Consider the following 15015-nt stretch of genomic DNA (forward strand, 5'->3'; position numbering starts at 1 on the left):
CATTTATAGTATTATTGCTCACAAATGTATCACTGTCACGCCCTGACCTTAGAGATCCTTTTCATGTCTCTATTTTGGTTTGGTCAGGGCGTGAGTTGGGGTGGGCATTCTATGTTGTTTTTCTATGTTTTCTTTTCTAAGCGTTTGGCCTGGTATGGTTCCCAATCAGAGGCAGCTGTCTATCGTTGTCTCTGATTGAGAACCATACTTAGGCAGCCTTTTCCCACCTGGTGTTTGTGGGTAGTTGTTTCCTGTTTTGTGTTGTGTCACCTTTCAGGACTTGTTTGATTTTTTGCTGTTTCACTTTGTTATTTTGTATTTTGTGTTCCGTTAGATTAAATTAACATGGACACTTACCACTCTGCGTTTTGGTCCGATTTTCCTGTTCCTCAGATGAAGAAGATCGTTACAATCACATTGAATACATACTGTATATATTACAGTACATGTACTGTAATTCCCTACATGTTTCACGTTCTGACCTTAGTTCCTTTGTTTTGTCTTTGTTTTAGTATGGTCAGGGCGTGAGAGTTGGGGTGGGCAGTCTGTTTGTTTTTCTATGTTGGTTTTTGAGTTTGGCCTGGTATGGTTCTCAGTCAGAGACAGGTGTTGTTACTTGTCTCTGAGAATCATACTTAAGTAGCCTTTTTCCACCTGTGATTGGTGGGTGTTTATTTTCTGTTTTGTGTGTCATCACTAGACTGGACTGTTTCGTTTGTTCGTTCTTCCTAGTTGTTATTTTGTTTAGTGTTCATTTTTGATTATATTAAAAATCATAAACACTTTACCACGCTGCACCTTGGTCCTCACCTTCTTCCACCGACGACTGCCGTTACAAAATGTGTCTGTTTCATTGTGTTGTTATAAACTGGGTGCGTCGAGCCCTGAATGCTGATTGGCTGACAGCCGAGGTATATCAGACCGTATACCACGGGTGTGACATAACATGTATTTTTACTGCTCTAATTTACATTGGTTACCTGTTTATAATAGCAATAGCAAGGCACCTCTGTTTTTTTATGTATGGCGAATATACCATGGCTAAGGGCTGTGTCCAGGCACTCCACATTGTATTGTTTATCTGAAAAATATACAAGTAAAACATTGTGAAGTATAACTTCAAACCATACAGCTCTAATTATATATTCTATGATCCCATCATTGCAAATGTTCAGATTTCAAGATTGGGACAAAGCTCGCTCCATATTCATGCATCTCTGTCTATGCAGTGAAGTTAATCTGTTCGGTGCAAACTATAATCTGTATTAGAAAGAGGGGTGGTTAGTTTAGCGGTTGGGTCAGTCACCAAAAGGCCGCTGGTTTGAATCCCCGCACCCACTCTGTGAAAATTCTACTGATGTGCCCTTGAGCAAGGCACTTAACTCTAATTGCTCTGGATAAGAGCGTCTGATAAATGCATTGACGTTTTAGTCCATCATAGATTGGCCTAGAATACTGTGCTTTTATTGGGTGGATTATAACATGGTGTGAAGGGAAATGCACACAGTTTAAGTGATTGTAGAGAAGGAGAAAATGAATTACTCTGTCTGCAAGGCTCTAATAACAGGAGGGAAAATTGGTATCTTCATTAGAGAGACAATTCAATTTAAGGAGTGGCTGCGGTTCTGGGTTTTCTGGACTCCGACCTGCTGTTGTAAAAAAATATGGAGATTTGTGCACATGCAAGATCCACTAGTCTACCTCCTTTCAGCTGCTGCTCAGTGCTCAGTGCTCAGTCCTCAGTGCTCAGTGCTCAGTGCTCAGTGCTCAGTGCTCAGTCCTCAGTGCTCAGTGCTCAGTCCGCAGTGCTCAGTCCTCAGTGCTCAGTCGTCAGTGCTCAGTCCTCAGTGCTCAGTGCTCAGTCCTCAGTGCTCAGTGCTCAGTCCTCAGTGCTCAGTGCTCAGTGCTCAGTCCTCAGTGCTCAGTCCTCAGTGCTCAGTCCTCAGTGCTCAGTGCTCAGTCCTCAGTGCTCAGTCCTCAGTTCTCACTGCTCAGTGCTCAGTCCTCAGTGCTCAGTGCTCAGTGCTCAGTCCTCAGTCCTCAGTGCTCAGTGCTCAGTTCTCAGTGCTCAGTGCTCAGTGCTCAGTCCTCAGTGCTCAGTTCTCAGTCCTCAGTGCTCAGTTCTCAGTGCTCAGTGCTCAGTCCTCAGTGCTCAGTTCTCAGTGCTCAGTGCTCAGTCCTCAGTGCTCAGTCCTCAGTGCTCAGTGCTCAGTGCTCAGTGCTCAGTGCTCAGTGCTCAGTGCTCAGTCTTCAGTGCTCAGTTCTCAGTGCTCAGTCCTCAGTGCTCAGTGCTCAGTGCTCAGTGCTCAGTGCTCAGTGCTCAGTGCTCAGTGCTCAGTCCTCAGTGCTCAGTGCTCAGTGCTCAGTGCTCAGTCCTCAGTGCTCAGTTCTCAGTTCTCAGTCCTCAGTCCTCAGTGCTCAGTGCTCAGTGCTCAGTTCTCAGTCCTCAGTGCTCAGTTCTCAGTGCTCAGTGCTCAGTCCTCAGTGCTCAGTGCTCAGTGCTCAGTGCTCAGTGCTCAGTGCTCAGTGCTCAGTGCTCAGTGCTCAGTGCTCAGTCCTCAGTGCTCAGTTCTCAGTGCTCAGTTCTCAGTCCTCAGTGCTCAGTTCTCAGTCCTCAGTGCTCAGTTCTCAGTCCTCAGTCCTCAGTGCTCAGTTCTCAGTCCTCAGTCCTCAGTCCTCAGTTCTCAGTTCTCAGTTCTCAGTTCTCAGTTCTCAGTGCTCAGTTCTCAGTCCTCAGTGCTCAGTTCTCAGTTCTCAGTCACTCCATAACTCCACTGCCGCTTGTACACAAAACAGTTAGAACAACCGTAGGCTATTACAAACATAAGCATGACACAAACAGTGTTCATGTTATTTTTCAGGAGGGGAGTTACATGCAGATATTAAGGGAAAGCCTTACATTTACAAGGCTTGCTGTTTAAAGTAGCTGGAACAAAGCGTCAGAGCATTGACTGAAAGGCAAGTTCCTCAACCTCTGATGTTTATCAGAGTCTTTGAGAGTGCAGTTTTATTTGTTTAGTTTCTATTTATTTTTATAGTATTATTTAGGATCATCCCAGATTCTTACAAACTTTTTGAGAATTAAACCAAATCTTTTGATAACAACACAGTGTGTGAGTCTAGCAATACCACTCTGCTGGCTCTCATATGAAGTTAAGTAGGTCTACACCTTGTTGATACCTGGATGGGAGACCAGATTCTGCTGTAAGTGGAAGTGGTGTTGGAGGGCCAGTAGAAGGTACTCATCAGTGGTGTTGGAGGGCCAGTAGAAAGTACTCATCGGTGGTGTTGGAGGGCCAGTAGAAGGTACTCATCGGTGGTGTTGGAGGGCCAGTAGAAGGTACTCATCAGTGGTGTTGGAGGACCAGTAGAAGATACTCATCGGTGGTGTTGGAGGGCCAGTAGAAGGTACTCATCAGTGGTGTTGGAGGGCCAGTAGAAAGTACTTATCAGTGGTGTTGGAGGGCCAGTAGAAGGTACTTATCAGTGGTGTTGGAGGGCCAGTCGAAAGTACTTATCGGTGGTGTTGGAGGGCCAGTAGAAAGTACTAATCAGTGGTGTTGGAGGGCCAGTAGAAGGTACTCATCGGTGGTGTTGGAGGGCCAGTAGAAGGTACTCGTCAGTGGTGTTGGAGGGCCAGTAGAAGGTACTCATCGCTGGTGTTGGACGGCTAGTAGAAGGTACTCATCAGTGGTGTTGGAGGGCCAGTAGAAGGTACTCGTCAGTGGTGTTGGACGGCTAGTAGAAGGTACTCATCGGTGGTGTTGGAAGGCCAGTAGAAAGTACTCATCGGTGGTGTTGGAGGGCCAGTAGAAGGTACTCATCGCTGGTGTTGGACGGCAAGTAGAAGGTACTCATCAGTGGTGTTGGAGGGCCAGTAGAAGGTACTCGTCAGTGGTGTTGGAGGGCCAGTAGAAGGTACTCATCAGTGGTGTTGGAGGGCCAGTAGAAAGTACTAATCAGTGGTGTTGGAGGGCCAGTAGAAGGTACTCATCGGTGGTGTTGGAGGGCCAGTAGAAGGTACTCATCGGTGGTGTTGGAGGGCCAGTAGAAGGTACTCATCGGTGGTGTTGGAGGGCCAGTAGAAGGTACTCTTCGGTGGTGTTGGAGGGCCAGTAGAAGGTACTCATCGGTGGTGTTGGAGGGCCAGTAGAAGGTACTCATCGGTGGTGTTGGAGGGCCAGTAGAAGGTACTTATCAGTGGTGTTGGAGGGCCAGTAGAAGGTACTCATCCCTATAACTAAGGACCAGATCCTGATACATCAATGTATGCCATCATTGTGAATTTACACACAGGGTTTGACTCATGGTCATTAACAATCCCATGGCACATGTTGCAAGATAAGGGGTGCTAACCGGTGTCGTGGATTAATATTTCCAACCTAGCAGCCCATAATACTATGACTACCTCAGTTCCCAGTTGGATCATTCAAGCCCTTTTATCTCTGAAATTCTTCCCCAAGTCATTGCTGCATATTTCAATGTGTTCTTATTCAACTTGGTATACTACTGAGAGTTAGCTAAAATACTGACATACTGAAAGAAAACATAATATATAATATATGGTCTACACAATTTCCTTTGCATTGCATAATTTCAATTAAAAACTGGAGTGGCCTGTTAGTAAAGTATACAACATTAAGCTGAGCAAAATCTAGTTTTCATATAGGATGCATTTTAAAAGGAGAATCCTTAGTGCTTCCATGTTGGATTCATATGAATTAAATATATGTACTCATTGATTTGTGAAGAATATAACTTATAAAATACCTAATGAACAGCTGTCGTACCCCATCAGAACCCAAAATACGAGCTTGCTTTACTCCAATCTTTGTAAATATTGTAAATGTAATAAAAACACTGCATAGACTCAATGTGCTTAACTATAATTTTGATATCTTGGTTGGTCAGACCTTGCATCAATAGCTCTGTCTATAAATGTATGAGTGGTTACATTTCTCCAGGCCCACCTCCCAGTTTTTTACCAAAACAAAGGTGGGGTAGCCTTTGTTATTGTTTCAACTGTGGATTTCACCTTTAAACCAATCTAAAGGTGGAATTGAATCAGGCTCATGTCATCAACGTCCAATCTATCACAGACAAACAACCCGGCATGCATCACAACTAGCTAACCCGTCGGTAGCAGTCAGAGTTTCTTTAGGTCTATTTTAGTATTCAAAAAAGTAAACTCTGGCTTTTATGTGATACAACCATCCACCTAATCCCATTCACCATAAGGTTACCTTCCACCTTTCGCACTCAGAAACCCCAACAGGGAACAGGCCCCTGCTCTCAGCATCCGTGGCAAAGGATGTTTTAAATCTGAAACTCATATCAAAATGTAAGCAATTTCCATACTGATGGACCTTCATATCAGCCTCAGTCAGAGAAGCCTCACCTGAACATTTCTGCCATCAATATTTTAGAGACATTTCATGCGAGTCTTCTTTTGACTGCTGGTGTGATGAGCTGTGATGGTGATGGATATAGTGGAGCCGTGCTCTTCTGCACTCGTGATGCAGGGCCTCATTTCACAAATAAAAAAAAATGGCCTGATGCACGCTTTCTGTGAGTACTCTTGTTGAAATGCAATTGTCAACTATAATGGAATCTGAATGAATGTGTTAACAACAATATGAGATCATCGGGTGTATTATCCAGAATACAAAAAGTAGACAGATAGAACAATCAGTGTTTCAGGGACCTATGGCCCTACTTTTTAATCATCAAATGGCCGTCCTCAGAGAGGTAGTTGATACATCATAAAGACCTTAGAGGAGGGGTGAGGCAAGTTTTAGTTAAACTATTCTTAGGTCTGTGAGTTCGGGAGACCTGGTTGAAAAACTACATTGACTAATTCAAACAGAGACTCTACCAATTATAATGAGTTAATTGTATGTGGAAATTGTATTTTTTGCACGTTTTCTAGCTGCAAAAAAAATCACCCTGAAAGGTGGCACTTGATGTCCAGATGTATGTCAATTTGTTATCACCTCATGATCTGTCGCTTTAAATGTGCAGCTTGCTGGCACTTCCAGTAGATCTGCAACGTTAACCCGAGTACGTTGACGTCACTAAACTTTCCCACCATATGTGTGTTGAGATGAGATGAGGGCATGAGAGAGTGGGTTGATGTGGTATCGCCGAGGACCATCTTTCAGGACAGCCCGTTAACTGTCGTGTTGTAATGTAAGTCAATTCAGATTTTTTTCATACGTTTTTGGAATTGGATTAGCCTACACTTGTTTCAATAGTTTTTGTGTTTGGATGTTGATCGAGTCGCATGTTTGTGTAGCCTTCTTGTTGTTTTCTGTACAAAACACGTCCGCGCAGCCTAGTGAAGAATAATAATGCACTTCTTGCAAGTGCAAAATATGTCGAACTTTATACATTTGCTATCAGTGTATTTGTAGTGCGGATAGGTCCATTCTATGTTCACATATTCTCAATGTTACTCCGTGATGTTGACAATAAACTTTGTAGCGCGCACTCGGAACGACAGGTTTATTTGCTTCAGCGTGGATGCGAGCGTCAAGTGGCACTAAGTTTTACTGTTGGTAGACATGACGACAGAAGGCAATACTGCATTGAGTGCAATGCTACATATTTGCAATTCGTCTATTGGAATCATGTTCCACAACTGCATGCATAAATCAAGCCACCGAGACACCGTATTTCAGTGCACGCGGGAGGTACACGCGGGAGGTACATTTTCATTATTGCAGTTTATAAAGACCAGATATAATATAACGGTGTTATTACCAGTTGTAACGGTGTTACATTGTCTTTTCACTGTGGTAAGCTATACTGCTTAAAAACAGTTGCTTATCGATTTTTCAGACTTTCAGAGAATATGTAATTGCCATACAAATTGTACATTTCATTAAACAGCTGATGAAAAATAATAATATATACTACTAGGACCTATTTCAATATTGTTGATGTTGTATGTTTATTTCAGACATTTGTGACTGCAGTTGTCATTGTCACTGAGTAAGCTATGTTTTTCACACTTTCACCATGGTACCTTCAGCAACTTCATACTGGTCATTACTTTGCACTATTTCATCCATGGGGGCAGTCTTTTGCATTTTGCCAAAGATCTGGATTTATTTTCTATTTATTTAACTAGGCAAGTCAGTTTAAGAACAAATTATTATTTACAATGACGGCCTACTGAGGAACACTGCTTTGTTCAGAGGCAGAATGACCGATTTTTACCTTGTCAGCTTGGGATTCGATACAGCAACCTTTCAGTTACTGGCCCAACGCTCTAACTACTAGGCTACCTGCCACCCCAATTTGTCCTCCAGTGTTTGGGACAGTGTAGAGATACTGCAGGCACTGTTGTTTTCACCCTGAGGCAAAAGAGGAGCTCCGAATGGAAAAGACATGCAGTCCACGTTTACCTCCCAGAGAATTGTTTATTGCTTTCAGTGCCAAAATGAACTCTGTCCACTAGAGGACATGTGGCATGTCTTTTTGTGGTCATATTTCACATGGTTAATGTACTGCATGATGCTGGCTGTGACTTTTTCACCGACCATGTCTCATACACCATTTCCATTGATGTATGTTTTCATCTCTGAAGTAGTATTGTAGTGTCTGTGGCAATTTGATGAATTGTATAGCCATTACTGCTCTGTTAAAGCTAGAAACATGAGCATTTCACTGCACCTGCGATACCATCTGCAAATCTGTGTACGCAACCAACAAACGTTGGTTTGATTCGATTGATTGACTGTTTTATTAGAAACATGTCCACCTACCAAACATTGTCTGTTACAGTGACCATTACCCGAGAAACAAGGATATTTAGCCTAATGTATCTGGGCAAACAATGTTTCCATTGTGAGCAACTGAAACCTGTCTTGATGCCATGTGCAATGCCTTTAGGCTCTTACACAATGAATTACGCCTTTTGCAAATCATTGTGAATGAGCCTTTAAAGCCCAGGATAAAGCAGAGAGCCAACTGATCTTTCTTTCAATTTTCAGTGGTCCTCCATGACCGCGAGAGAAGTAGAAGCGGTCATGGAACACTGGGTACGATTGGAGCGCATAGTTAAATTAAGGTCATAATATAAGCGAGGCGACAAAAGAACAACATGTTATTCAGCTAAAACCCCCTGAGCTGGCATGTAGGCTAAGGCTCCAATGTGTCGTCACAGTTTTACTGGGTTTAGGAACATTCCACTGAACTATACTGTATCTGGTCATGCAGAGTTCTGTGAAGGATGCATTTGAAACAAGTCAAGCACCGTCAGTCAGGTGTGTGTTGTGTCTGCAATGGCACTTGTTTGAAGTGCAGTAGACTATAGGGAGGAAGTCCCACAGTAATTTAGGTTGACACAGGTTTGGTATATTGACTCAACCGTAGAGTGTGCAGAATAACATTCTGTCTGATCTAGATTGACTCAAACGTAGAGTGTACAGAATAACATTCTGTCTGGTCTAGATTGACTCAAACGTAGAGTGTGCAGAATAACATTCTATCTGATCTAGATTGACTCAAACGTAGAGTGTACAGAATAACATTCTGTCTGATCTAGATTGACTCAAACGTAGAGTGTACAGAATAACATTCTATCTGATCTAGATTGACTCAAACGTAGAGTGTACAGAATAACATTCTATCTGATCTAGATTGACTAAACCGTAGAGTGTACAGAATAACATTCTGTCTGATCTAGATTGACTCAAACGTAGTGTGCAGAATAACATTCTGTCTGATCTAGATTGACTCAAACGTAGTGTGCAGAATAACATTCTGTCTGATCTAGATTGACTCAAACGTAGTGTGCAGAATAACATTCTGTCTGATCTAGATTGACTCAAACGTAGTGTACAGAATAACATTCTGTCTGATCTAGATTGACTCAAACGTAGTGTACAGAATAACATTCTATCTGATCTAGATTGACTAAACCGTAGAGTGTACAGAATAACATTCTGTCTGATCTAGATTGACTCAAACGTAGTGTGCAGAATAACATTCTATCTGATCTAGATTGACTAAACCGTAGAGTGTACAGAATAACATTCTGTCTGATCTAGATTGACTCGTAGATTCTGTCTGATCTAGATTGACTCAAACGTAGTGTGCAGAATAACATTCTGTCTGATCTAGATTGACTAAACGTACATTCTGTCTGATCTAGATTGACTCAAACGTAGTGTGCAGAATAACATTCTGTCTGATCTAGATTGACTCAAACAGAATAACATTCTGTCTCAAACGTAGTGTGCAGAATAACATTCTGTCTGATCTAGATTGACTCAAACGTAGTGTGCAGAATAACATTCTGTCTGATCTAGATTGACTCAAACGTAGTGTGCAGAATAACATTCTGTCTGATCTAGATTGACTCAAACGTAGTGTGCAGAATAACATTCTATCTGATCTAGATTGACTCAAACGTAGTTGCAGAATAACATTCTGTCTGATCTAGATTGACTCAAACGTAGAATAACATTCTGTCTGATCTAGATTGACTCAAACGTAGTGTGCAGAATAACATTCTGTCTGATCTAGATTGACTCAAACGTAGTGTGCAGAATAACATTCTGTCTGATCTAGATTGACTCAAACGTAGTGTGCAGAATAACATTCTGTCTGATCTAGATTGACTCAAACGTAGTGTGCAGAATAACATTCTGTCTGATCTAGATTGACTCAAATGTAGTGTGCAGAATAACATTCTGTCTGATCTAGATTGACTCAAACGTAGTGTACAGAATAACATTCTGTCTGATCTAGATTGACTCAAACGTAGTGTGCAGAATAACATTCTGTCTGGTCTAGATTGACTCAAGAATAACATTCTGTCTGATCTAGATTGACTCAACCGTGTGTACAGAATAACATTCTATCTGATCTAGATTGACTCAAAGGTAGTGTGCAGAATAACATTCTGTCTGATCTAGATTGACTCAAACGTAGTGTGCAGAATAACATTCTGTCTGATCTAGATTGACTAGATTGAATAACATTCTGTCTGATCTAGATTGACTCAAACGTGTGTGCAGAATAACATTCTGTCTGATCTAGATTGACTCAAACGTAGTGTGCAGAATAACATTCTATCTGATCTAGATTGACTCAAACGTAGTGTGCAGAATAACATTCTGTCTGATCTAGATTGACTCAAACGTAGTGCAGAATAACATTCTGTCTGATCTAGATTGACTCAAACGTAGTGTACAGAATAACATTCTGTCTGATCTAGATTGACTCAAACGTAGTGTACAGAATAACATTCTGTCTGATCTAGATTGACTAAACGTAGATTGACTGTACAGAATAACATTCTGTCTGATCTAGATTGAGAATAACATTCTGTCTGACGTAGATTGACTCAAACAGAATAACATTCTGTCTGATCTAGATTGACTCAAACGTAGTGTGCAGAATAACATTCTGTCTGATCTAGATTGACTCAAACGTGTGCAGAATAACATTCTGTCTGATCTAGATTGACTCAAACGTAGTGTGCAGAATAACATTCTGTCTGATCTAGATTGACTCAAACGTAGTGTTGACAGAATAACATTCTGTCTGATCTAGATTGACTCAAACGTAGTGTGTAACATTCTATCTGATCTAGATTGACTCAACAGAGTGTCAGAATAACATTCTGTCTGATCTAGATTGACTCAAACGTAGTGTGCAGAATAAGAATAACATTCTGTCTGATCTAGATTGACTAAACGTAGTGTGCAGAATAACATTCTGTCTGATCTAGATTGACTCAAACAGATTGACTCAAACGTAGTGTACAGAATAACATTCTGTCTGATCTAGATTGACTCAAACGTAGTGTGCAGAATAACATTCTGTCTGAATAACATTCTGTCTGATCTAGATTGACTCAAACTGTCTGATCTAGATTGACTCAAACGTAGTGTGCAGAATAACATTCTGTCTGATCTAGATTGACTCAAACGTAGTGTGCAGAATAACATTCTGTCTGATCTAGATTGACTCAAACGTAGTGTGCAGAATAACATTCTGTCTGATCTAGATTGACTCAAACGTAGTGTGCAGAATAACATTCTGTCTGATCTAGATCTAGATTGACTGATCAGAATAACATTCTGTCTGATCTAGATTGACTCAAACGTAGTGTGCAGAATAACATTCTGTCTGATCTAGATTGACTCAAATTCGTAGTGTGTGTGCAGAATAACATTCTGTCTGATCTAGATTGACTCAAACGTAGTGTGCAGAATAACATTCTGTCTGATCTAGATTGACTCAAACGTAGTGTGCAGAATAACATTCTGTCTGATCTAGATTGACTCAAACGTAGTGTGCAGAATAACATTCTGTCTGATCTAGATTGACTCAAACGTAGTGTGCAGAATAACATTCTGTCTGATCTAGATTGACTCAAATGTAGTGTGCAGAATAACATTCTGTCTGATCTAGATTGACTCAAACGTAGTGTGCAGAATAACATTCTGTCTGATCTAGATTGACTCAAACGTAGTGCAGAATAACATTCTGTCTGATCTAGATTGACTCAACCGTAGAGTCAAACGTAGTGTGCAGAATAACATTCTGTCTGATCTAGATTGACTCAAACGTAGTGTGCAGAATAACATTCTGTCTGATCTAGATTGACTCAAACGTAGTGTGCAGAATAACATTCTGTCTGATCTAGATTGACTCAAACGTAGTGTACAGAATAACATTCTGTCTGATCTAGATTGACTCAAACGTAGTGTGCAGAATAACATTCTATCTGATCTAGATTGACTCAAACGTAGTGTACAGAATAACATTCTATCTGATCTAGATTGACTAAACCGTAGAGTGTGCAGAATAACATTCTGTCTAATCTAGATTGACTCAAACGTAGTGTGCAGAATAACATTCTATCTGATCTAGATTGACTAAACCGTAGAGTGTACAGAATAACATTCTGTCTGATCTAGATTGACTCAAACGTAGTGTACAGAATAACATTCTGTCTGATCTAGATTGACTCAAACGTAGTGTACAGAATAACATTCTGTCTGATCTAGATTGACTCAAACGTAGTGTGCAGAATAACATTCTATTTGATCTAGATTGACTCAAACGTAGTGTGCAGAATAACATTCTGTCTGATCTAGATTGACTCAAACGTAGTGTGCAGAATAACATTCTATCTGATCTAGATTGACTCAAACGTAGTGTGCAGAATAACATTCTATCTGATCTAGATTGACTCAAACGTAGTGTGCAGAATAACATTCTGTCTGATCTAGATTGACTCAAACGTAGTGTGCAGAATAACATTCTGTCTGGTCTAGATTGACTCAACCGTAGAGTGTACAGAATAACATTCTATCTGATCTAGATTGACTCAAACGTAGTGTGCAGAATAACATTCTGTCTGATCTAGATTGACTCAAACGTAGTGTGCAGAATAACATTCTGTCTGATCTAGATTGACTCAAACGTAGTGAGCAGAATAACATTCTGTCTGATCTAGATTGACTCAAACGTAGTGTACAGAATAACATTCTGTCTGATCTAGATTGACTCAAACGTAGTGTGCAGAATAACATTCTATCTGATCTAGATTGACTCAAACGTAGTGTACAGAATAACATTCTATCTGATCTAGATTGACTAAACCGTAGAGTGTGCAGAATAACATTCTGTCTGATCTAGATTGACTCAAACGTAGTGTGCAGAATAACATTCTATCTGATCTAGATTGACTCAAACGTAGTGTACAGAATAACATTCTGTCTGATCTAGATTGACTCAAACGTAGTGTACAGAATAACATTCTGTCTGATCTAGATTGACTCAAACGTAGTGTACAGAATAACATTCTGTCTGATCTAGATTGACTCAAACGTAGTGTGCAGAATAACATTCTATTTGATCTAGATTGACTCAAACGTAGTGTGCAGAATAACATTCTGTCTGATCTAGATTGACTCAAACGTAGTGTGCAGAATAACATTCTAATAACATTCAGAATAACATTCTCTAGATTGACTCAAACGTAGTGTGCAGAATAACATTCTATCTGATCTAGATTGACTCAAACGTAGTGTGCAGAATAACATTCTGTCTGATCTAGATTGACTCAAACGTAGTGTGCAGAATAACATTCTGTCTGATCATCAGCGTAGAGACTAACTCAAAGCTGCCATTTTCTGCCTCTTGCTCCTTAGATCTTAGTCTTGACAAGCCTAAATGTTTTATGGTAAATTGATGGATTTTCTTTCATTTGATGTTTTAAATGTTAGAGAATGGTGTGTCATCAAAATTAAATTTTATTCAGTGACTAATTGATATTGACTTAAAGAGAATGGACAGGATACACTTACAAATAATTCATAATATATTGTACAAATTCGAATTTATAACAAAAACATATTGCAGGATCTTTAAAAAAAGAATTGCAGGAAGTAACATATAAGAAATGGAGGATTTGGCCGATCTTCATGTACCTGTTTTGGCTTGTTAGCACTGCTTTCAAAACTACTGACTGAAATGATACAAAAACATTTATAATGCATCTTTAATAGTTTTGTCACTTAGCCATTGTGCCAGGGTTGAGGATTTCCCTTTGCCCAACCTTACGGCAACAACAGTATTCTCCTCAGTGTACTCAGTCAACACTTTCAGTGGTCTTTCCAGTCTGTCTGAGTCTTAGACCATTCTCACGCGGACTGATAACATCATCGCATTCAGCCGATGCTTACTATCCCTCACTGTCACTGAGATCTCACTGAGATCTCCATCACTCCAAGCCTAGGAGCTGCCTCTATCACTTACTGCTGCATTCCATTGGTCAGAGTTTACTTTTAACCCCATCCTTATAACAGAAAAATATATATCTTGAACCAAATAGGCCCATTCCTAACGTGACTAGTAATTGAGGTAAACTTAAAAGGTGATGGACACTCAGTGGAGAACCTGCACTCATCTCAAAGAAATGCTAATAACTAATATCACGTCTGCGTGCAGGCAATAATGACATGTCTAAATTGTTCTTTCATTAATGGAGGACAGTGTGTGGCAGGAGCGAGTCAGTGAAACAGAGACTTTTGATGTTTTTGTCTTGCTTGACTTATGCATTGACTCCCTGAAATGTCAAAGCTTTGAATTTCAGACGTAATGAGTGAATTAATCCTCTCTGCACTTATTACACATCTCAATTAATCATTGCCCCTTGCCAATGATGTGGCGGAAAGTTATTAGGTCCTGTAATATTCCCCCTTCGGTGATTATATATGATTTTGTCTTAACTGTTCCAGGCAGATGGGCATTGTTGTTATTGAATAAAGACTTTCCAAGCTGTGATGGGACCCTTTGTTATTCAAACAATGTATGGAACTGGAAGTCTTTTAGAACCACCCGAGCTACTGTATCAAAGATAATACTGCTCAACTCCCAGGCACACTTTATAATGTATTTTCACAGTCAATGTTTTCTCAATTGACTGCACTTTTGTGTGTGTTCTACTTCTGTAAGAATACTTTGCATTGGGAAAAGCATTGTAAAACAATCACAGACTGAGTTGTAAAAGAGTAGTACATTTCTGAAAATCCATTTTGTGTGAAATCATGTTGGAATGAAAACATTCTAATATTCATAGAAAAAGGTATTGTGAATGAAGTAAAGAACCACAGGGATGCTGGCCCTTGTTGACTCCAAAGCTCGCCACATTTGTGTCAAGTTGTTTGGATGTCCTTTGGGTGGTGGACCATTCTTGATAAACACAGGAAACTGTTGAGGTTGAAAAACCCAGCAGCGTTGCAGTTCTTCACACAAACCTGTGTGCCTGGAACCTACTACCATAACCCATTCAAAGGCACTTCAATATTTTGTCTTACCCATTCACCCTCTGAATGGCACGCATACACTTCCACCATGTCTGAAAGCTTAAACATCCTTCTTTAACCTGGCTCCTCCCATTCATCTACACCGATTGAAGTGGATTTAACAAGTGACATCAAGAAGTGATCACAGCTTTCACCTAGATGCACCTGGTCAGTCTGTGTC

General features: G+C 40.5%; 1 protein-coding gene across 1 annotated transcript in view; it reads left to right on the forward strand.

Annotated features, from left to right (window-relative positions):
• The first annotated feature begins 6086 nt into the window (after positions 1 to 6086).
• The window catches only part of LOC124044239 (PTB domain-containing engulfment adapter protein 1-like), a 182668-nt gene continuing 173739 nt past the window's right edge, over positions 6087 to 15015 (forward strand). Inside the window, exon 1 of the mRNA XM_046363841.1 lies at positions 6087 to 6189. The gene's annotated coding sequence lies outside the window, so the exon portion shown is untranslated. The remainder of the gene's footprint in view (positions 6190 to 15015) is intronic.

Source organism: Oncorhynchus gorbuscha, linkage group LG09 (genome assembly GCF_021184085.1).
Source record: "Oncorhynchus gorbuscha isolate QuinsamMale2020 ecotype Even-year linkage group LG09, OgorEven_v1.0, whole genome shotgun sequence".
NCBI classification, from domain to species: Eukaryota; Metazoa; Chordata; class Actinopteri; order Salmoniformes; family Salmonidae; genus Oncorhynchus; species Oncorhynchus gorbuscha.